General features: G+C 45.7%; 1 protein-coding gene across 1 annotated transcript in view; it reads right to left on the bottom strand.

The window, feature by feature from the left end:
• Positions 1 to 25202, bottom strand: part of TEX10 (testis expressed 10) — a 269253-nt gene that overhangs the window by 221055 nt on the left and 22996 nt on the right. The gene's annotated exons all lie outside the window — the stretch shown is intronic.

A 25202-nucleotide genomic window follows, 5' to 3' on the forward strand; every position in this document is an offset into this window, starting at 1 on the left:
TGAAGCCTCTATAGACTGCACAAGCGCGACACGCCTGCACAGTCTGGCTCCAGACAGAAGAACGCATGAAGCTGTTACAGGTAAGAGGAGTGTATGGCGCCGGAGATCACGGTATGTGTGGACACTGAACGCATACCGCGATCTCCAGCGCCATACTTACATACTTACCTGACCGGGAGGAGCATTGCCGCGGCGCCTCTCTTCTCGCCGGAGACCGGGGCAGGAGTGAATGCGTCGGAATCGGCGCATAGCGCTATCCGGCGCCGTTTTACTGAAGACACATTTGCAGTGTCTTCAGCAAAATGGCGCCGGACAGCGCGGTATGGGAACGTGCGTACTTCGGCACCACACTCCTCCCCCGGCCTCCGGCAGAACAGGACATAGCAGCGCTGGAGCACAGGGAAGAGAGGTGAGTATAAGTGCTTTTTTTTTTTTGTATGTGTGCAGCGTGAAAGAGATGCGGGGGCCACGCATACCAAGATTGGGGGGGATGAGGGGTACAGTGCATACCAGGATTGGGGTGATGAGGGGTACCGTGCATACCAGGATTGGGGGGGGGGGGTGAGGGGTACCGTGCATACCAGGAATGGGGGATGAGGGGTGCCATGCATACCAGCATTGGGGATGATGGGTGCCATGCATACCAGGATAGGAATGCGGGGTACCATGCCTACCAGGATGATGGATGGGGTGCCATGCATACCAGAATAGGGATTAGGGGTACCAAGCATACCAGAATAGGAATATGTGCTGCAATGCATACCAGGATTGGGGCATGAGGAGTGCCATGTATACTAGGATAGGGATGAGGGGGCCATACATACCAGGATTGAGGATGAGGCAGCCATGCATACCAGGATGAGGGGTTGGGTGCCATGCATATTATGATTGGGGGATGAGGGGTGCCATACATATCAGAATTGGGATGTAGGGTACCATACATACCAGGATGAAGGATTGGGTGCCACGCATACCAGGATGTGGGATGGTGTGCCATGCACACCAAGATGAGGGATGGGGTGCCACGCATACCAGGATGTGGAATGGGGTGCCACGCATACCAAGATGAGGGATGGGGTGCCACGCATACCAAGATGAGGGATGGGGTGCCACGCATACCAAGATGAGGGATGGGGTGCCACGCATACCAAGATGAGGGATGGGGTGCCACGCATACCAAGATGAGGGATGGGGTGCCACGCATACCAAGATGAGGGATGGGGTGCCACGCATACCAAGATGAGGGATGGGGTGCCACGCATACCAAGATGAGGGATGGGGTGCCACGCATACCAAGATGAGGGATGGGGTGCCACGCATACCAAGATGAGGGATGGGGTGCCACGCATACCAGGATGAGGGATGGGGTGCCACGCATACCAGGATGAGGGATGGGGTGCCACGCATACCAGGATGAGGGATGGGGTGCCACACATACCAGGATGAGGGATGGGGTGCCAAGCATACCAGGATGAGAGATGGGGTGCCATGCATACCAGGATGAGGGATGGGGTGCCATGCATACCAGGATGAGGGATGGGGTGCCATGCATACCAGGATGAGGGGTACCATGCACACCAGAATAGGAATGCGGGGTACCATTCATACCAGGATGAGGGATGGAGTGCCATGCATACCAGGATTACGGGATAAGGAGGCCCATACATACCAGAATTGGGATAAGGGGTGCCATGTATACCAGGATGAGGGGTACCATACATACCAGAATAGGGATGAGGGGTACCATGCAAACCAGGATAGGAATGCGAGGTCATGCATACCAGGATGAGGGATGGAGTGCCATGCATACCAGGATGAGGGGTACTATACATACCAGGATAGGGATGCGGGGTACCATACATACCAGGATGAGGGATGGGGTGCCACGCATACCAGGATGTGGGATGGGGTGCCACGCACACCAAGATGAGGGGTGGGGTGCCACGCATACCAGGATGTGGGATGGGGTGCCACGCATACCGGGATGAGGGATGGGGTGCCATGCATACCAGGATGAGGGATGGGGTGCCATGCATACCAGGATGAGGGATGGGGTGCCATGCATACCAGGATGAGGGATGGGGTGCCATGCATACCAGGATGAGGGATGGGGTGCCATGCATACCAGGATGAGGGATGGGGTGCCATGCATACCAGGATGAGGGATGGGGTGCCATGCATACCAGGATGAGGGATGGGGTGCCATGCATACCAGGATGAGGGATGGGGTGCCATGCATACCAGGATGAGGGATGGGGTGCCATGCATACCAGGATGAGGGATGGGGTGCCATGCATACCAGGATGAGGGATGGGGTGCCATGCATACCAGGATGAGGGATGGGGTGCCATGCATACCAGGATGAGGGATGGGGTGCCATGCATACCAGGATGAGGGATGGGGTGCCATGCATACCAGGATGAGGGGTACCATGCACACCAGAATAGGAATGTGGGGTACCATGCATACCAGGATGAGGGATGGAGTGCCATGCATACCAGGATTGAGGGATAAGGAGGCCCATACATACCAGAATTGGGATAAGGGGTGCCATGTATACCAGGATGAGGGGTACCATACATACCAGAATAGGGATGGGGTGCCATGCATACCAGGATGAAGGATGGGGTGCCACGCATACCAGGATGAGGGATGGGGTGCCACGCATACCAGGATGAGGGATGGGGTGCCACGCATACCAGGATGAGGGATGGGGTGCCATGCATACCAGGATGAGGGATGGGGTGCCATGCATACCAGGATGAGGGATGGGGCGCCATGCATACCAGGATGAGGGATGGGGCGCCATGCATACCAGGATTGAGGGATAAGGAGGCCCATACATACCAGAATTGGGATAAGGGGTGCCATGTATACCAGGATGAGGGGTACCATACATACCAGAATAGGGATGGGGTGCCATGCATACCAGGATGAAGGATGGGGTGCCACGCATACCAGGATGAGGGATGGGGTGCCACGCATACCAGGATGAGGGATGGGGTGCCACGCATACCAGGATGAGGGATGGGGTGCCATGCATACCAGGATGAGGGATGGGGTGCCATGCATACCAGGATGAGGGATGGGGCGCCATGCATACCAGGATGAGGGATGGGGCGCCATGCATACCAGGATGAGGGATGGGGTGCCATGCATACCAGGATGAGGGATGGGGTGCCATGCATACCAGAATAGGGATGCGGGGGTACCATGCATACCAGGATGAGGGATGGGGTGCCATGCATACCAGGATGAGGGGTACTATACATACCAGGATAGGGATGCGGGGTACCATGCATACCAGGATGAGGGATTGGGTGCCACGCATACCAGGATGTGGGATGGGGTGCCATGCACACCAAGATGAGGGATGGGGTGCCACGCATACCAGGATGTGGGATGGGGTGCCACACATACCAGGATGAGGGATGGGGTGCCATGCATACCAGGATGAGGGATGGGGTGCCATGCATACCAGGATGAGGGATGGGGTGCCATGCATACCAGGATGAGGGGTACCATGCACACCAGAAGAGGAATGCGGGGTACCATACATACCAGGATGAGGGATGGAGTGTCATGCATACCAGGATTGAGGGATAAGGAGGCCCATACATACCAGAATTGGGATAAGGGGTGCCATGTATACCAGGATGAGGGGTACCATACATACCAGAATAGGGATGTGGGGTACCATACATACCAGAATGAGGGATGGGGTGCCACGCATACCAGGATGAGGGATGGGGTGCCATGCATACCAGGATGAGGGATGGGGTGCCATGCATACCAGGATGAGGGATGGGGTGCCATGCATACCAGGATGAGGTGCCATGCATACCAGGATGAGGGATGGGGTGCCATGCATACCAGGATGAGGGATGGGGTGCCATGCATACCAGGATGAGGGATGGGGTGCCATGCATACCAGGATGAGGGATGGGGTGCCACGCATACCAGGATGAGGGGTACCATGCATACCAGAATAGGGATGAGGGGTACAGGGGTACCATGCATACCAGGATAGGAATGCGAGGTACCATGCATACCAGGATGAGGGATGGAGTGCCATGCATACCAGGATGAGGGGTACTATACATACCAGGATAGGGATGCGGAGGTACCATGCATACCAGGATGAGGGATGGGGTGCCATGCATACCAGGATGAGGGATGGGGTGCCATGCATACCAGGATGAGGGGTACTATACATACCAGGATAGGGATGCGGGGTACCATACCTACCAGGATAGGTATAAGGATTGCCATGCATACCAGGATGAGTGGTTGGGTGCCATGCATATCAGGATTGGGGGATGAGGATGCCATACATACCAGGATTGGGGGATGAGGGGTGCCATACATACCAGAATAGGGATGTGGGGTACCATACATACTAGGATGAGGGATGGGGTGCCATGCATACTAGGATGAGGGATGGGGTGCCATGCATACCAGGATGAGGGGTACCTTGCACACCAGAATAGGGATGAGGGGTACCATGCATACCAGGATAGGAATGCGGGGTACCATGCATACCAGGATGAGGGATGGAGTGCCATGCATACCAGGATTGAGGGATAAGGAGGCCCATACATACCAGAATTGGGATGAGGGGTGCCATGTATACCAGGATGAGGGATAGGGTGCCAAGTATACCATGATGAGGGGTACCATACATACCAGAATAGGGATGTGGGGTGCCATACATACCAGGATGAGGGATGGGCTGCCATGCATACCAGGATGAGGGATGGGGTGTCATGCATACCAGGATGAGGGATGGGGTGTCATGCATACCAGGATGAGGGATGGGGTGCCATGCATACCAGGATGAGGGGTACCATGCACACCAGGATAGGAATGCGGGGTACCATGCATACCAGGATTGAGGGATGAGGAGGCCCATACATACCAGAATTGGGATGAGAGGTGCCATGTATACCAGGATGAGGGATAGGGTGCTATGCATACCAGGATGAGGGGTACTATACATACTAGGATAGGGATGCGGGGTACCATCCATACCAGGATAGGGATAAGGATTGCCATGCATACCAGGATGAGTGTTTGGGTGCCATGCATATCAGAACTGGGGGATGAGAAGGCCATACATACTAGGGATTGGGGGATGAGAGGTGCCATACATAGCAGAATTTGGATGAGGGGTGCCATGTATACCTGGATGAGGGCTACAATACATACCAGGATAGGGATCTGGGGAGGCCATGCATACCAGGATAGGAATGAGGGGTACCATGCATACCAGGATTGGGGGATGAGGGGTACCATGCATACCAGGATTGGGGGATGAGGGGCACCATGCATACCAGGATTGGGGGATGAGGGGCACCATGCATACCAGGATTGGGGGATGAGGGGTACCATGCATACCAGGATGGGGGATGAGGGGCGCCATGCATACCAGGATTGGGGAAAAGGGGCGCCATGCATACCAGGATTGGGGAAAAGTGGCGCCATGCATACCAGGATTGGGGAAAAGGGGCACCATGCATACCAGGATTGGGGAAAAGGGGCGCCATGCATACCAGGATTGGGGAAAAGGGGCGCCATGCATACCAGGATTGGGGAAAAGGGGCGCCATGCATACCAGGATTGGGGATGAGGGGTGCCATGCATACCAGGATTTGGGACGAGGGGTGCCATGCATACCAGGATTTGGGACGAGGGGTGCCATGCATACCAGGATTGGGGATGAGGGGCGCCATGCATACCAGGATTGGGGATGAGGGGCGCCATGCATGCCAGGATTGGGGGTGAGGGGTGCCATGCATACCAGGATTTGGGACGAGGGGTGCCATGCATACCAGGATTGGGGATGAGGGGCGCCATGCATGCCAGGATTGGGGGTGAGGGGTGCCATGCATACTAGGATTGGGGGTGAGGGGTGCCATCCATACCAGGATTGGGGGTGAGGGGTGCCATCCATACCAGGATAGGGATAAGGGAAGCACATAACAGGATGGGGGAACAGGATTGGGCAACACAAATACCAGGATGGGAGACCATATACCAATAAAAATGCTCGCCACCCGGGCGTAGAACTGGTTCAATAGCTAGTATCTATACATGGCAAAGAGACAAGTCTTGAGAAGGAGGCGCGCTAGAGTCAGAAGCTCCCTATTCATTAACCCCTTCACAACATATGACAAACTTTCGTCATATGTCATGACCCGGCCTTTGATGTGGGCACACAAGCTGAGCAAGCATCTTTCCTAGCAAATGATGGCTAAAGTATACTGAAGTATGGCTGAAGGCTGTCAAGCTGTTAAATGCTGCTGTCAATCTCCAACAGTGACATTTAACACATGTCAGCACATTGGGAGCATCATTCCACACGGCCATGATGTGATCACTGGGTGCCGATGGGTTGCCAAGACAGCCGAGGTCTGATGTAGAAAGTCAGCGTTTAGCTGGTGTTCATACATCGGAATTTTCTCTATAAATAGCAGTGCCGATGCACGGCTATGTATAGTACAAGCAATTGGATGATCGCAGCTTCAAGTTACCTAAGGCGTCTGTTAACCCCTTCACAACATTTTCAGTAAATATACATGTCATGGAAGGGAAGGAATTCCCGACCAATTAAGTATTTATACGTCAAGTCATTCATGCGTTCACCGTGACTAAACGCACAGTGATCGCATAGGCGCTGTTTCTGACAGCAGGGCACCGGGACTTGTAGCCACGGTGAAACCTGCAGCTACGATCCTTATGATTGGCTGTTCAGCCAATGACATTTTTTTTTCTTATGCGTTTGTCCTACAGCCCTTGAACACTGGTCAGTGACGCACATAACTTATCGGCATCGGGTTGATGTTTCTTTTTTCACACATGCAAAAAAAATCAAAATCAAATTAAAAAAAATAAATAAATTTGATTGGTTGATAGGTCTAGATTAGGGACAGCAAACTAGACCGCAGCAATCAGGATTAGTGTCAGTAAAGTGTATTAAAAAAAAGAAGATAAAATCATTTAGATTAGTTGAAAGAACTAGATTAACCCCTTTACCCCCGAAAGTGGTTTGCACCAGGCCAATTTTTACAATTCTGACCAGTCACTTTATGAGTTAATAACTCTGAAACGCTTCAACGGATCCCAAGGATTTTGAGATTATTTTTTCGTGGCATATTATACTTCATGATAGCGATAACATTTCTTTGATAAAGCTTGCATTTGGTTGTGAAAAAAATTCGGAAATTTGGCGAAAATTTAGAACATTTCGCAATTTTCAAAATTTGAATTTTTTATGCCCCTTAAAACAGAGATATGTCACACAAAATAGTTAATAAATAACATTTCCCACATGTCTACTTTACATCACCACAATTTTGGACAAAAAAAAAATTTTTGTTAGGAAATAAGGATTAAAATTTGACCAGCGATTTCTCATTTTTCCAACAAAATTGAGATAAACATTTTTTTAGGGACTACATCACATTTGAAGTAACTTTGAGGTGCCTTTATGACAGAAAATACCCAAAAGTGACATTCTAAAAACTGACCCCAAAACTTGTTATGCAATTTCTCCTGAGTACATCAATACCCCGTTATGTGGGGGAAAACCACTGTTTGGGCGCACAGCAGGGTTCAGAAGGGAAGGAGCACTGTGTGACTTTTTGAACACAAAATTGGCTGTAATTGAGAGCGGACGCAATGTCGCGTTTGGAGAGCCCCTGATGCGCATAAATAGTGGAAACCACCGACAAGTGACCCCATTTTGGAAACTAGACCCCTCAAGGATTTTATCAAGGGGTATAGTGAGCATTTTGAACCCAGAGGTACGACACAAAATTTGATAACATTAGGCCATTATATTGAATAAGTCATCATTAATCTTAAGCGCAAGTGCTCGCTACTTGAGTTTGCATCGGGTACTCGGGTATGCACCAAGTATCGCGGGTGCTTGAGTGACATGCTTGAGTCCCCGTCCCGCATGCTTCACGGTTGTTAAAACACCCAAAAAAAAACATGCGGGGATCACTCGTGAATGGCAGACAATCCCCACGTGTTTTTTCTTCTGGCCGTTCAACAGCCGCGAAACATATCGGGCAGAGACTATCATGTCACTCGAGCACCCGCGATACTCGGTGCATACCCGAGCACCCGATGCACACTCATTTAGCGAGCACTTCCGCTCAACACTAGTCGCCATATCGTCATCATTTTTTTTTTTCTTTACTTTTGAAAAAAAAACATGGCCCCAACCCTGGCAAAACCCTAACCCTAAAGTTTATTTTTTACTCTGCTCCTCGTGCTGTATAATTAATTAGATGACTTTATTCTTTGGGTCGGGTTTTATATCGGGTTTTTATGATTGACAGCTGTCACACACTAAAAAGCCCATTTTTTTTCAAAGACTAGTTTTTGCATCACCATATTTTGAGAGCTATAATTTTTCATATTTCGGTCGATAGTCATGTAAGGGCTTGTTTTGCTGGACAAGTTGACGTTTTTCTTGCTACCATTTTAGAGCACATGACATTTTTTGATCGCTTTCTATTCAGATTTTTCGGAGGCAGAATAAACAAAAAACAACAATTCAGTAATTGTTTTTTGGAGGGGTTTTTGGGATTTTTCTTTTTTAAACTTTGACACTTTTTTTGCAACTTTATACTTGGTCCCACTATGGGAATTTCATTTTTTGTATGCTGATCGCTTGCAAAAGCATAAGGACGCAGCAGCATTTCCTATGCTTTGCAGGCTGTCAGCCCTGCAGACACAAGTTAACTTCCTGATGTCCGGTGACCCGGATGTCTTCTTGACTACATCAGGTCACCATGGCTACAATAGGGCCCCCTCGCTCAAAGCACGGGGTCGCCGATACAAGGTAAGAGGGGTGCTCTTACCTTTGCTTGCCCCGGAAATGCTTTGACAGACTTTGATCACAGCATTTCAGGGGTTAATGTGCCAGGAGCAGTGCGGCATCGCCTCTGGCATGTAGTACCAAGTGTCAGCTGTGAGAATCAGCTGACACCCGGTGGCGATAGGGCCCGCACAGCCTCTGTGAGGGCGCGATTGCAAGGGAATAATAATAATTACCTGGTACATAGTATTACGCTCGACGTCAGAAAGGGGTTAAGGACTGTGTAATCCACAATAAAAATATATCGTATTTTTCGGACTATAATACGTACCGGATCATAAGACCCACCAAGGTCTGAAAGGAGGAAAATACAAAAAAAGATTGAAGCAAAAAATGTGGTCATGATTCACTGTTATGGGAGAGGTGGGTCTGATGCTGACACTTCTAGGAGTAATGTCACTTTAGCAGTGGGCACAGTGCTGGCTGAAGAAGGCGGCTCCTGCCTCCTATGCCCCGCTCCTCCGCTGCTGCCCCTCCCCACCAGCCACAGCAACAAGTACAGTACAGTCAGACTATAAGACGCACCCCCCAAATGTTGGAGGAAAAAAGTGAGTGTTCTACTTTGAAAAATATGGTACTGTAATAAATCGCTCATACTACAGTATTTTTTACTAAAATATAATTACAATTCGCATCAGATAGTTGCAGGCGCTCAGTAATTTGTTTACCTCAAATTAGAAACGTGTAGTTCTTCTGGTTCGCTGTGTCACTGCAGTTACTGCATTGCAGTAGCTCAGATATTCATGGCTACAACCACTAACAGCTGTCACTATGAGGGATCGTAACCATAAATACCCAAGCTACTGCAATGCCCTGCACATGGGGTAAGTGACATTATTACACCTTTTACATATTGGGACATCATCTTGGAGATGGGAATACTTATTTAACCTGAGATTTTCTGATGTCGGGCGTAAAACGTATTTGCGCCCTGGGCCTATTGGACCAGATACATATTATTATGCCCTAGCTTTTATGCGGAACGGCGCCATCTTACCTCAGGGTAGATGGCGTTGTCATCCTGGGGGGTGTCAAAGTCGCTGTGATTCTGAACAGCCAATCACAGCATTCGTAACTGTTACAATCAGATTTTGGCTTTTTTTAATTTTTTATTTTTTTTGTGTGTCCTGCAGCGGCCAAGCGCTGATCAGTGACTACATCACTGATCAATGTCCGTGCTGTTTTCCAGGACTTTTTTTTTTTTTTGTCCCTGTTCACCACCCCCCAGCCCCCACTTTGTACCACCTCCGTGCGTGCATCCAGCAGCCGCTAAGCGTTGATAGGTGACGCAAATCACTGTTTTAGACTTTTTTTTGTACAGGGCGGTCACACTGTCAGGTCATGCGCCGTGCTGGGCCTTTTGGTCCCAGAGATACCTGTGACACCACAATCTCTGCTCCTGCTGTGACAGAAGACATCAGACAAATGAAGACAAGACAACACAACTGTAAGTAAATTTTTTGATCCCTCCACATTCACCTCAACCCCCTCTCCCTCCTCTCTTTTTACCCGCCTCTTCATCCACCTTTATACCTCAGAGCGCTGATCAGTACTTGATCGCTCGATTTTTAGAAGGTTTTTTTTTCCTCCTTGCTTCCTGAAGCAGCCGAGCGCTGATCCGCACTTGTGCTCGCTGTTTGCACCATCTCCGGCTGTTCATTTTTTTTTTCCCCATCATTCAGAAAAAAAAAAGAAGTTTACAACAAGCACACTGACACAAACACTGAATTAAGTACTGACACACACACAAAAAAAAAAAATGTCTTGCTCATCCCAAACTCGCTATTCAGCGGAGGAGGCATATGCTTTTCTTACCTCCGACAGACAGTGAGGAAGAGGATCCCACCTTTCTTTATTTTTCTGACTTGTAGTCGTCGTCTTCCTCCTCCGATGCTGCTGAACCACCACGCAGTCGAACCAGGATAGAAGATGAACCAGCGCCCCTCTACTACTGACCCTGTATGGACTTCATTTATGAGCCACTGTTTCCTGATTTTGTGGTGGAAGGAGGAATCAAGTTTGACAGTACCGGCCTCACAGAAAAAGACTTTTTCAAAGATGCAGGTAACAGTCCCCTCTCCAACGCCTCATCAAATACCCCTAACAATTTAGTTATTTCCTCAATGAGATTTTTATATACTTCAGCAGGGATGCCTAATGCCCCCAGTGCCCTGTCAACCGCCATGGACGCCAAAGCCTCTCAATTCCTCCGATGGAAGAGGATTGTCTAGCCGATCTCAGTCTTCGTTGCTTAACTTAGGTAGGTGAGCCTCCCCTAGTAAAGAATCAATCTCGCTTTCCACCAGCTGCGACTGCGAGAAGTATAACTTCCTGTAAAATACCCTAAAGACTTTCAAAATTTGCTCCCCCTGTGTAACTACACTGTCATTCTCTTGCTTTAATGCATATACATGTGTCGAGTCCCGCTGCGCTGAAGCCACCACTGAGAGCAGATGTCCTACTTTTTCACCCTCTGCATAGAAAGCTTCTTTTTGAAATGCAATCAACCTTTTTGCCTTGTGCAAATGTAGTTTATTTACCTCTTCCTGAGCAGCCTTCAAGCGGTGTGCTTTGAATGCTGGTTACTCAGCGCTCCCTCCGCTGCCCTCAATTCTTCCATTACCGCTATATCCTTGTTTCTGGATGTAGTCTTATGCCTTGATAGGTCTCTGCACAAAATCCCACTTAAATATGCCTTCATAGTGTCCCAAACAATGGGTTGCTCTGCACTACTCTCGTTAAGCCTAAAAAATTCAACGAGCTCATCACCAAATCTCCCCCATGTCTAGGAGTTGCAGCCAAAAAGGATGAATCTTCCATCCCAATCCCGATTTACTCCCCTGGTCCTCAATTTGTAGAAGCACCACTAGCGGACTGTGGTCTGACACCACTCTTGGTAAATACTCTACCTCCTGTACCAAATTATCCATCCATTCATTTCCCAGGGCTACGTCTATACGGGACAAAGAGCCATATATGGCAGAATAGCAGGAGTAGCAGTACTTATCCAAATTTTGTACCCGCCATAGATCTGTCAAGGCTACTTCCTTTAAATAGTTACCAAATGCTGTCTCATTCCCTTCACTCCTCAACAAGGCATGTCTTCCCTTATCCGAGTGGTCATTGACAACATTGTTTACATCACCCACTATAAGTATAGGAACCCCTACCCATCTACCCGATATTGCTAGAATTTCCTGCATCTCCACCCTCCTCCACCCCCCCAACCCCGAGTATGGCGGAGCGATATATACAGACACAATGCATAAAAGTCTATTGAAAATCTTACACACTACAAATATATATTGACCATCTTTGTCTATCGACACCTCTACAAACTACGTGCTTGAGTGTACCAGTATTGACACCACTCTAGCGAAGGTTGAGAATGTCGAGTGATAAACCTTCCTCACCCATCTCTTCTGTAGCACAGCTATTTTTTCACTAACCAGGTGCCTTTCCTGAAGGCATATCACCGAGGGCCTCTCTTGCATAATACATTGCAGTTCGACTCCTGTTAGAGAGGCCTCTGACATTCCAGCTCAAAATTTTAACAATTCCTCGCATCATAGTCAGCGATATCAGTATTCCCCACCTCCCCCCAGTACCCTCCCTTCTGTAACACCTACCGCCCCCCGATTCCCCATTTTAAAACTCAACTTAAACTACCCCTCGAACTTCCCCAACCCTTTCCCCACCTTTTGTTTTAATACGTATACTGCACTCTATATACGAGAAAGGAAAAAGCCTTTCCACAACCTAGAAATTATTAGGGTCTGAGATTTCGGACACTTTACTACTCTTCTTGTTTTTTTTTAAATCAAATAATTTATATTTTAACATTTTCAACATGAACAGTTAAGTTGACAATCACATCCTTTCAAATTTTCCCCCAGCTCCCACCCCTTCCCGCCGGCTCTTTCAACCTTAAAAGGGGAGAAACAGTTTATAGACATTGCCAATTTCTTCACATTGTAAAACTTGGTTCTCAAGTAATAAAAGGATGTATTTTATTACATATCAGATGTGTTGGTCACTTTCTAGCTCTCCCTTATTTATTAACATGCACAGTTCATTTAGCTACTTGTTATCAATCTACTAACAATTAATTAGCAGGAGTCATTACATTCATATTACAATCAAAACTGATCTAATCAATGCAGTCGCTAAAATTCTTGACCATGTCAATGTCATAGGGGCCAGGCCTGGAGTATCCAACCAAGGTGCCCACAATTTTTCAAATTTAAGAGGGTTCCCCCTTCTCTGGTACACATATCTCTCTAGTCTAAGTATATTGTTGATTTTAGGGATATATTCTTTTATGTTTGGAGGTTCATTATCTTTCCAGTGTGAAGCTATCAGCTTCCTGGCCTGGTATAGTAGACGGAGGATAGCTATCTGATGGGCCTCTTCAGTTGGTAAGCCATTTACATATCCCAACAGACACACAATAGGATCATGGGGAATCTCACATTCAAACACCTTGGACACAAGATCTAGAATCTCTCTCCAGAATCCCCTAAGTTTAGGGCAGTTCCACATTACATGACATAGATCTACATCAGGATTACCACACCTATAACAATTTGAGTCGTTTTTGTAACCAAAATTTTGTAAGCGCAAAAGGGGTATTATATACTGTATGAATCAGATAGTATTGCGAAAGTTTTTTTCCCCTTGCTTGTCGACACTAGTGGTGTGGACTGTAAAATATCTTCCCCTGTGTCTTCCTCTATTGGGCCCAGGTCTCGCTCCCATTTAGTTTTAAGATTACTACCTCATTTTTTGAGGACCTGTTCCATTAGACATTTATAATGGAACGAGATTACCCCTCTCGTTGACCCCTTCCCCACCACTGTGTCCAAGAAAGCTGTTCCTCTACTTTGAATAATAGGCTCCCGACCATTTTGTGTCATGAAGGCGTGTCTCAGCTGCAGGTTTTTATAAAATCCCTTGCTGGAGACCCCAAACTCATTCTGGAACTCCTGAAAAGACTTAAACCTACCACCCTTGACTAATTGTACGATCTTATAAAGTCCCAGTCTTTGCTATTGACCAAACCCCTCCAGTCTATCGAATTCTGGATAGTTAGAATTATTCCATATGGGTGAGTATTTTGAGTATCCCACCATGCCCATCATCTTTTTAACTTTAGACCATATTTTATGAATCCCTCTAATTGTTCCTCCCACTAGCTCGTAATTCCTTAATCTTCCTCCTTCCAGAGCATCCACTAGGTTGCTTTCTCCTAGTACCTGCCTAATCATTCTAGCCGATGAGGATGGGAGTTCCGGGCTCTCCCACCCCCTCAAATGTTGCAATTGTGAGGAAAGATAATACAACAGTGGGTCAGGAAACTCAAGTCCTCAATCCCCCTTTGGTCTCTGCAGGGTCTCAAGTTTTAACCTTGGCACCTTTTTTATCCCATAGGAAGCCATATTGGTGCAGGTACATTAACCGGTTCCCGACCGCCCACTGTAGATAAACGTCGGCGCTTGCTGGGCTCTGTGCAGCGCCGACGTTTAAAAACGGTGGGTGGTCTCGCAGCGCTCAGGACCCCCAGGGTCCTGCAAGCGCTGCGATTCCGGTGCAGAGCGTTAGCTCTGACAGGGTACATCATCGGGACCTGATTAGATCAGGTCCCAGTGATGTTAACCCCTTGCTGTCTTCTATATGCTGTGATCTATAGTGATCGCGGCATATAGGAGACAGCAGGAGGAGAGGGGGTCGTCTTACCTCTCCGAAGACCTCCGTTTCCTTCCAGGACCTGGGGTTGCTATGGCAGCTGGAGGTCACATGACCGCCTCCAGCTCTGCCATATATGGTGTCCTGTCTGGCTCAGCCTGCAAGCTGAGCCAGAAAGGAGACTGACTGAAACAGTCAGGGAAGATCTCATGTAATGTAATATATGTCTATTACATTACATGAGATCAGTGATCAGAAAAATAAAAATTAATGTCCCATACAGGGACTAAGTAAAAATGTAAAAAAAAGTAAAAAAAAAGTTTTTAAACTATTAAAAAAAAAAAATCACAAAATAAATAAAAATAAATAAAATATTAAACCAATAAATCCGTATATTTTTACAAAACCAAAAAAAAGTACACATATTTGGTATCGCCGCGTCCGAAACAACCCGAGCTATAAAACTGTCTCACTAATTAACTCCTTCTGTGCACACCATAATAAAAATAAATAAAAAACGGAGCAAAAAAATATGCTTTTTCATCATATCGCCAAACAAAAAGTGGAAAAAAATGCGATCAAAAAACAAAATAGAAATAAAAATGGTACCGCTGAAAACGTCATCTTGTTCCACAAAAAAAAAGCTGCCATACAGCTCCATCAGCCAAAAAATAAAAAAGTTATAGCGCTCAGAATAAAGCAATGCAAAAAAAATATTTTTTTCTATAAAATTGTTTTATTGTGTAAAAGCGCCAAAACATAAAAAAATACAGTAAGTGTAGTATCGCTATAAACGTACTTACCCCAAGAATAACGCTACCTGATCACTTTTACCACACGCAGAACGGCATAAAAAAAAACCTCAAAAAACTATTCCTGAATTGTTTGTTTTTGTTAATTTTACCTCCCAAAAAACGGAATAGAAAGCGATCCAAAAATGTCACGTTTCCAAAAATGGTACCAATAAAAATGTCAACTCGTCCCGCAAAAAACAAGCCGTCACATGACTCTGTCGGCCGAAATATGGAAAAATTATAGCTCTCAAAATATGGTGATGCAAAAACTAGATTTTGCAAAAAAAGCGTATTTTAGTGTGTGACAGCTGTCAGTCATAAAAACCCGATATAAATCTGGTATCTCTGTAATCGCACCGACCCAAAGAATAAAGTAATCTCATCACTTATACCGCACGAGGAACGGCGTAAAAAATAAATAAAACCAATTCTTCACCTGCTACTGATTTGTTTATTATGTCTCCCAAAGATCCCAGTAAGGCTCTGCTCACATTTATCCTGTGCTCTGCGCTGAGCACTTACACCAGAGTTTCCGTGTAAATCTCTGAAATACGTGATTCAGCCGGAACCCATGATGGAAGATTCCCTGTAATGAGGCAGATATAGGCCACTGTGGACGCCGTCTAGCCTGGGATCCCACGGTGTCATTTGTTTTAGGCGTGCATAAAAGTGCGGTTGGCCACAGTTTTGTGCACTTCTGAAAAAAAGGACACCGCTAAACAGAGGCCAGACGGAGTCCAGAGTAACTCTGCTGCCTCATTATAGTGAATGGATCCTGCAGGGGTTTCATCTGAATTACATCACTTGGAAATTTAGATGGAAACCCCGATGTAAGTGCTCAGCCTAGAGCGCCGGATAAATGTTACGTAAAATGTTCCCAATAAAAGCTTCAACTCAGTCCTCAAAAAAAGCTAGTCCCCACTCAGGTCCGTCATCTGTTAAAAATATAAGGGACTTCCAAATTACTGGTAGCAGAAAGGCTCTGGAAAAGCAAAATGACCCTTGCCCCCCTAAAGAAATTCAGAAAATTTCGTGCTCCCAAATCCAAATGCCTATTCTACAATAATTTGTTCTCCAATTGTCAAATAGCGCTCCGTCCCTCCCAGATCTCGCCGTACGGCTGAGCGGTACGATACAGCCACATATGGGGTATTGCCACTTTTAGAAGAAATTGTGTGACACATTTCGGCACCATTTTTACCCATTGCCCTGTGTGAAAATGTAAAATCTGAGGGTAAAACATTTTTTTGTGGTAAAAATATAATTATGCTTTTTTCACTGCCCAATGGTATAAATTTAAAAATTAAAAAATACTCACTACTTCCCTTGATGAATTCCTTGAGAGGTGTAGTTTACAAAATGGGGTCACTTGTGGGGGTTTCTGCTGTTTTGGCATGTCAGCGACTCTTCAAATGTGACATGGTGTCTGCTGCCTATCCCAGCCAACATAGCGCTCCTTTCTCTTCCGAACCCTGCCGTACACCAAAGCAGTGGTTTTCCCCCACATATGGGGTATCGGCGTACTCAGGAGAAATTGCACAACAAATTTCATGGTGCAATTTATCCTGTTACCCTTATGATAATGCAAAATTAGGGAATGAAAAACATTTTTTATGGGAAAAATGTGAAAATTTTATTTTTACGGCTCAATATTATAAACTTCTGTGAAGCACCTTGGGGTTCAAGGTGCTCATCACACATCTAGATAAGTTCCCTAAGGGGTCTAGTTTCCAAAATGGTGTCACTTGTGGGTGGTTTCCACTGTTTAGGCACATCAGGAGCTCTCCAAACGCAACATGGCGTCTGCTAATTATTCCGACAAATTTTACATTCAAAAAGTCAAATGGCGCTCCTTCCCTTTCAAACCCTGCCATGTGCCCAAACAGTAATTTTCCTCCACATATGGGGTATCGGCGTGTTCAGGAGAAATTGCACAACAAATTTCATGGTGCAATTTATCCTATTACCCTTATGATAATGCAAAATTAAGGGATGAAAAACGGTTTTGTGGGAAAAATGTGAAAATTTTATTTTTACAGCTCAATATTATAAACTTCTGTGAAGCACCTTGGGGTTCAAGGTGCTCACCACACATCTAGATAAGTTCCCTAAGGGGTCTAGTTTCCAAAATGGTGTCACTTGTGGGGGGTTTCCACTGTTTAGGCACATCAGGAGCTCTCCAAACGCAACATGGCGTCTGCTAATTATTCCGACAAATTTTACATTCAAAAAGTCAAATGGCGCTCCTTCCCTTTCAAACCCTGCCATGTGCCCAAACAGTAAATTGCCTCCACATATGGGGTATCGGCGTGTTCAGGAGAAATTGCACAACAAATTTCATGGTGCAATTTATCCTATTACCCTTATGATAATGCAAAATTAAGGGATGAAAAACGGTTTTGTGGGAAAAATGTGAAAATTTTATTTTTACAGCTCAATATTATAAACTTCTGTGAAGCACCTTGGGGTTCAAGGTGCTCACCACACATCTAGATAAGTTCCCTAAGGGGTCTAGTTTCCAAAATGGTGTCACTTGTGGGGGGTTTCCACTGTTTAGGCACATCAGGAGCTCTCCAAACGCAACATGGCGTCTGCTAATTATTCCGACAAATTTTACATTCAAAAAGTCAAATGGCGCTCCTTCCCTTTCAAACCCTGCCATGTGCCCAAACAGTAAATTGCCTCCACATATGGGGTATCGGCGTGTTCAGGAGAAATTGCACAACAAATTTCATGGTGCAATTTATCCTATTACCCTTATGATAATGCAAAATTAAGGGATGAAAAACGGTTTTGTGGGAAAAATGTGAAAATTTTATTTTTACAGCTCAATATTATAAACTTCTGTGAAGCACCTTGGGGTTCAAGGTGCTCACCACACATCTAGATAAGTTCCCTAAGGGGTCTAGTTTCCAAAATGGTGTCACTTGTGGGGGGTTTCCACTGTTTAGGCACATCAGGAGCTCTCCAAACGCAACATGGCGTCTGCTAATTATTCAGACAAATTTTACATTCAAAAAGTCTAATGGCGCTCCTTCCCTTCCGAACCCTGCAGTGAGCCCAAACAGTGGTTTTCCCTCACATATGGGGTATCAGCACGCTCAAGAGAAATTGCACAAAAAAAATTGGGGTCCATTTTTTCCTGTTACCCCTGTGAAAATAAAAAAAATTGGGTCTAAAGTAACATTTTTGTGAAAAAAGTTAAATGTTAATTTTTTTCTTCCACATTCCAAAAATTCCTGTGAAGCACCTGAAGGGTTAATAAAGTTCTTGAATGTGGTTTTGAGCACCTTGAGGGGTGCAGTTTTTAGAATGGTGTCACTTTTGGGTATTTTCTGTCATAAAGACCCCTCAAAGTGACTTCAAATATGATGTGGTCCCTAAAAAAAAGTTTTTGTAAATTTTGTTGGAAAAATGAGAAATCGCTGGTCAACTTTTAACCCTTATAGCTCCCTAACAAAAAAAAATTTTGGTTCCAAAATTGTGCTGATGTAAAGTAGACATGTGGGAAATGTTATTTATTAACTATTTTGTGTGACATATCTCTCTGATTTAAGGGCATGAAAATTCAAAGTTTGAAAATTGCAAAATTTTCAAAATTTTCACCAAATTTCTGATTTTTTCACAAATAAACGCAAGTTATATCGAAGAAATTTTACCACTATCATGAAGTACAATATGTAATGAAAAAACAGTCTCAGAATCAGGGGAATACGTTGAAGCGTTCCAGAGTAATTACTTCATAAACGGACAGTGGTCAGAATTTAAAAAATTGGCCCGGTCACGAAGGCAAAAATAGGCTCTGGCGCGAAGTGGTTAACTGTGGCATGAGGATCATCTTATTTAGATTGGTTCTCCCTATCACCGACAGGGGCAACTTATAGCAAGCTGCAATTTTGTTTTGGAATTTACTTCAAAGGGGGTCAATATTTAGAGATACATACTTCTCCATATTCTCGCTTATTTTAATCCCAAAATACTTATATGAGTGGACAATTTTAAGTTGTCCCACTTCCATCGCTTCATTTGAGAGTTTATTTCCCACAGTCATAAGCGCTGATTTACCCCAATCAATAGAGAGGCCTGACAAAGCAGTAGTTGTTAATAATTGCCATGGCTTCCCTCAATGATTCCGGCCAGTTATCTAGAAAAAGAAGTACATCGTCTGCATATAATGCGATTTTTTCTTGATCGTCCCCATAAGGGAACCCCTTAACCCTCGGGGAGAGGCGAATTGCTGCAGCGAACGGGCTCTATAGGAATGGCGAACAACAGTGGAGAAAGTGGGCATCCCTGCCTTGTGCCCCTTTGCAAGGAAAACATATCTGATTTAAGGCTGTTAACCTGAATTTTGGCTTGGGGGGCAGAATAAAGAAGCTTAATCCAAGAGATAAATGTATTCACAAATCCCATGTGTGACAGTGTACTCCACAGAAAGGCCCACTCTATACTGTCAAAGGCTTTGGCTGCATCCAAAGATACTGTAGCCCTGTAGCTGTTATTTTGAATAGGAAAGGACCTAGAATTGTTGGGAAGCTGAAGGTTTAAGTACAGTCTGCATTTATTAATCGCTGTTGACATGTTTGGCAAAAAGCCAGCCTGGTCTTGGTGGATTATGGACGTTATTACTTTGATAAGCTTATTGGCTAGTAACTTTGCCAGTATCTTAATGTCCACCGTAAGTAATGAAAAAGAGCGATAAGATTCTGGGAACAGCATATTCCTTCCCTCCTTTGGAATCACAACAATTATGGCCTCGTTCATGGACGGTGGAAGTTTCCCACTCTATAATGCCTCATTGTAAACCTCCATCAATTGTGGAAGTATATATTTGCTATACTTTTGGTAAACCTCTACCGGGATACCAGCCTTTCCTGGTGCCTTATTATTTGTTAAGGAGCCCAAGGCTTCTTCTAATTCCCCAAGTGAAAGTGGTTCGTCTAAGAGTTGGGATGCTTTGTTTGTCAGTGTAGGGAGAGAGAGAGAGAGGGGAAAGGAAGTCCTCTAGGTCTTCCGTCGTGGGTTGCACCGTTGAGGCATACAATGAAGCCTAGAGATCTCTAAACACCCAAAGTATATCCGGGGGAGAGCAGAGCTCTCTTGATAGTCTCAATATATGATGATTTTTGTTGTGCCTTAACAACCATAGCCAACATATGCCCTGCTCCCTCCTCATCTTCATAAAATGTCTGCTTCATAAAGAACCTCTTATTAGTCGCTTTTGTGATTAATTGTTGTTTCAGTTGACCTTGAGAGTCTTTGTAAGTTTTCATTTGTTAAAGTGGAGGGGTTCTGCACATGCTGAGTTTCAGCCCTTTGCACTCCCTCCATTAGGTACTTCTCCAATGCTCTGGAAGATTCTAGTACTCTTCCGAAAGGGGTTTTCCCATCCCTTGATCCAGCTGCACCCCCCGAGAGTCTATCCATCATGTATTGTACTGTATTATTAAAGTCACCCACAATCATTAAGGGGCAACTGGGGTATTTACTAGCAAATATTAGGACGTTTTGGAGAACAGATCCCGTATACGGTGGAGGAATATACATCGTAGTTATAATGACCAGAGTATTAAGTAACTTCCTAAACAGGCATATATATCTCCCCTCTTTGTCTATCTCTTTATCGGTACATTGAAAAGGAGTGGAGTGATGAAACAAGATACTGACCCCTCTAGAATATCTAGAGTACACTGAGTGATAACTTGATCATATCCAGGAGGCGGTTAACAATTTGGTGGTTTGTGTTACTGAATGAGTTTCTTGAAGGCATATTATTGAGGGTTGCGTTTTTTGACATCATCAAGCACTGCCTTCCTCTTACTTGCGTCATTCATTCCTCTAACATTCCATATTATGCTAAATTTCCCAGCCATTTTCTGTTAGTGATAGTAAACTGTAAAGATATTGTAATACACATTGAACACTTTCTATTGACTTTTTAGCTACTCAACTAAGAGCCGGCTTTAATCTAATTAACTCTAAACATATCCTAAAATTAACCTTTAACAATTGGGTCACTGCGACCGTACCCCAATATTTCCTCCCGTAGGGACTAGGGTATAGTAATGTGCCGTAACCACACCAAACGTTCGCAGTGGGGGGGGTGAGAAGGACAAAACGTCCCCAGTCTCACAGTTTGTTCAAACTTCTTTAACAGCTACCATATATTTAACAGTTGTAAGTGATTTCTCACATTTGCATATTTAACCCATAACCCCCCCCCCTCCCCCACCAAAAAAAGGGAGAGTTGGGGGAAGGGGAGGCAAAAAAAACAAAAAAGGAGTCTGATCGTTTAAGGAAGGATAAACTCTGGCCCCAGAGGTGTGTGCAAATCTGTTGACATCTCAGGACAGTCTCTGCAGTTTCATTTCTTTTCTTACCGTAGTTTTTTCTCGTTTTGGTCCAGCTACAGGAGATCGTCTTTAGGTTAATCAAAGAAGATCGTTGAATTCATAGCTGCAATCCTAAGGCGGCAGGGTATAGCATAGAGCAAGCAGTCCCCGTAGTTCGCAAGACGTTTTTTTTAATATCCAGAAATTGAACATTTTTTTTTATTATTTTTTTTTTGTATTTCTGCAGAGTAGTCTGGATAGACCGATATCTTTTGACCATTAATGCAGAGGTCAGGATTGTCCCTAGCATTGCGTAGTATTGCATCTCGGTCTCTATAGAGGAGTATTTTAGCAAGGACTGTGCATGGAGGGCTCCCTTGTGATAATGGCCTGGTAGGGACACTGTGTGCCCTTTCAACTGCAAAAAGGGGGCTCAGGATCTCTTTTCCATATACTTTGAGCAGCCAGGCTTCAAAAAAATTCCGTAGCTTTAGCTCCTTCAGTTTTTTCCAGGGCCCCCACAATAAGTATATTATTTATGCGGAGGCGGTTCTCTATATCATCTTGTTTGAGTTTTAGTGCTTCCAGAAGCTTTCCCTGTTGATACATATCTTTCTTCATAGGGATTAAAGTGTCCTCTATTGCACTGACTCTTTCCTCCAGGGCTGCTGTTCTCTCTGAGATACCGCGAATGTCCTTTTTAATCTCTCCAACCTGTAGCATTAATGAAGAGAGGGAGCTACTGCATCCCCTAATAGCCTGCATCATGTCCTTCAGGCTAAGTGCCCACAATGCAGAAATGCTCCGGATTTTTCCTGAGCGTTTCTGCATCTCCCTGGCAGAAAAAAACGTATGCGGATTTTACATGCGTTTTACCTGCCAGGGACAAGCGTAAGTGAAGCGTTTTGATCATGCGATTTCGCATGCGGGTTGTCAAGCGCTTTCCGAGCGATTTTAGCATCACTTGGAAAGTGTTTTACAACTTGGTCACACTATATAAATCCATGCAACAGGAATGGATTTTATGTAGTGTTACCAAGTTAGTTAAAAAAAATAATAAAAATGGTATAAAAAAAAAATAAAAAAAACACAACATATGCTCCCCTTCCGATGGCCCCCCGCCTCCTTATCCAATGCGTCCGGTCTCCCCGATGTCTCGTGGTTGTGTAAAAGAACCTTCCAGGACGTCATTTAGTCATGCGACAGGTCATGCGACCACTGTCAGCAGTCGCGTGACCCGTCACATGACTAAATGACGTCATGGCAGGTCCTTTTAGACCATCGCGAGCTGCCGGGCAGCCAGGACACATCACTATGGAGACCGGGGGCCATCAGAAGGTGAGTAAAATGCATATTTATTTTAATTCTTTTTTTTTTTTTTTTTTTTTACAGGTACTATGGTACCCTGGTCTGGAGGAGAGTCTCCTGTTCTCCAGACCCGGGTACCATCTGCACATTGAATCGCTTAATATCCGCATGTGCACATGTAGTCATGCGGATATTAAGCGATTCAATGCAAGTCGATGGCGGCGAAAATGCCGCGATTACGCAAAATAATTGGTAGTGCTGCAGATTTTTCTGCAATGATAATCTGCAGCGGAAATTTCCGCAGCATGTGCACAGTACATGCGGATTATCATTGGGGAACATTGCAGACCTTCTACCAAGCGTTTAAGCGTTTCTGTAGCAGAATTGCCGCTGCGGAAACGCTTAAAAAACACATAGTGGGCACACAGCCTAAGTGTTGGCTCATTATTACTGCTGCTTTCTGCAGGGAAGTAATTTAGTTGTGTCTGGCTATTTTGGCATGGCGCCTCCTCAGTCTCTGGCTCAGACTGATTCATTTCTTGCAGGGGAGAGAAAGGATTAGGGTCTGGATGAATGACCCTCACTGCTTTTCCACTCCCCCCCTCCATCCTTGCAAACCTTTACAGCCGTGTTGCAGCTTCTCTCTGTAGGTCCTCTGCACGGCCTGCTTTTCAAGTCATGCTTGCCATCTTGTGCCTCCCTCTCTGATCTCCTCGTGGTCTTCCCCTTCTTCATGCTTCAGCACCCAGAGTCCAGGAAGCTCCGGGGTCTCACAAGCGATGTCCAGATGCAGACGCTCACATACCCTGCAGGCTCCGCCCCCTACTTTACTACTTTTCTAGTTAACTTTCCACCTCTTCGTCTCTCCTGCCCACCGATGACAGAATAAAATGCCTGTTGCGCAGAACACAACCATTATTAACATTTTTGTCCCGCAGAACCAAAAAGGAGAATTATCCTATAACCAATCAAATTTTACAATCTTAACACAATTAACCCTCGAACAACCAGAGTCTTTTTTCAGCGGGCCCTATCTGCTCCAATATGTTTGCCATTCTGATTCAGCTAAATTGTTGCCTCCTCAGGGGTCTGAAAAAAAGTGTACCCCTCCCAGAGCCACCACCCTTAATTTGGCCGGATATAGCATTGAGTAAGCGAAACCCAGTCCCCACAGTCTCCTCCTGACCTCTCCGAATTTCATTCTGAGCTTTTGAACTGCCGCGGTATAGTCCGGGTGCATAGATATCCGGTTGTCATCAATAGTTAAGTCTACTATGTCTCTGGCTCTTCTAAGTAGGATATCGCAGTCCCGGTAGTTTAGGATTTTTGCCAGGATAGATCTCGGGGCCGACCCTAGGGGTAAGGGTCTTTATGGTACTCGATTAGCCCTCTCCACTGCGAACAATTTTGTAAGGCTGTCTCTTCCCAGTTTGGTTTTCAGCCATGATTCGATATAATCTGTGGGGTTGTTCCCTTCAACATTTTCAGGCACTCCAATTAGTCTTAGATTGTTCCTACAGGAACGGTTTTCAAGATAGTCTGTTTTAAATTCCAGCTCCGAAATGCGCTGGACATATTTTTTCTCCCTTTTTAACAGTTCAGCAATCTGATCTTCAGCACAGCCTTCACGCTCATCCACTGCCTCAGTCCTCTCCTCAGCTTTCTGTATGGCAGTAAGGAAATTAGCCATTTCACCCTTTAAGTCATCACCTGCAGGGTCAGGGCTGTGAGTGCAGATTTGCAAAATGTCACTACTGAGAAGACATCCTTCAGTGTTGGTTCATTCACAGCTGCTTCACATGAGTCTACAGGCTGTTTACCCTTGTGCAGGGGCTTGTGAGGTTGCTGCAGTGGGGGATGTGCCACACTTATCCTGTGACTTATCAGAACGCATAGGGGTCCGCTGAGTAATGGGGCTGTACTGTGCCTGGGACTGCTCTCAGTTCAATTCCCTGTGTCCTCTACACCTCCAGCTCCCTGCTGCTGCCTCTCTGCTCCCTTCACTCTAGCAAACTTCTCCAGCCTGGAGATCACTTCCATCTTCCTCCTGTATGCAGCACTTGCCTTGGACGCCTTCTCCTCTGCTGATCCAGCTCCATCTTGGGTCCGGGTACTCCTCTCTGTCCCCAGCTCTTTCTGCCTCCTGCGTGTTATCTGGACCTCTGATGTAGCCTCCGGCGGGTTCCCCACGCT

The sequence above is a fragment of the Phyllobates terribilis genome, unplaced genomic scaffold (genome assembly GCF_046119375.1).
Source record: "Phyllobates terribilis strain yellow unplaced genomic scaffold, ASM4611937v1 Scaffold_4__5_contigs__length_816908805, whole genome shotgun sequence".
Classification (NCBI taxonomy): domain Eukaryota; kingdom Metazoa; phylum Chordata; class Amphibia; order Anura; family Dendrobatidae; genus Phyllobates; species Phyllobates terribilis.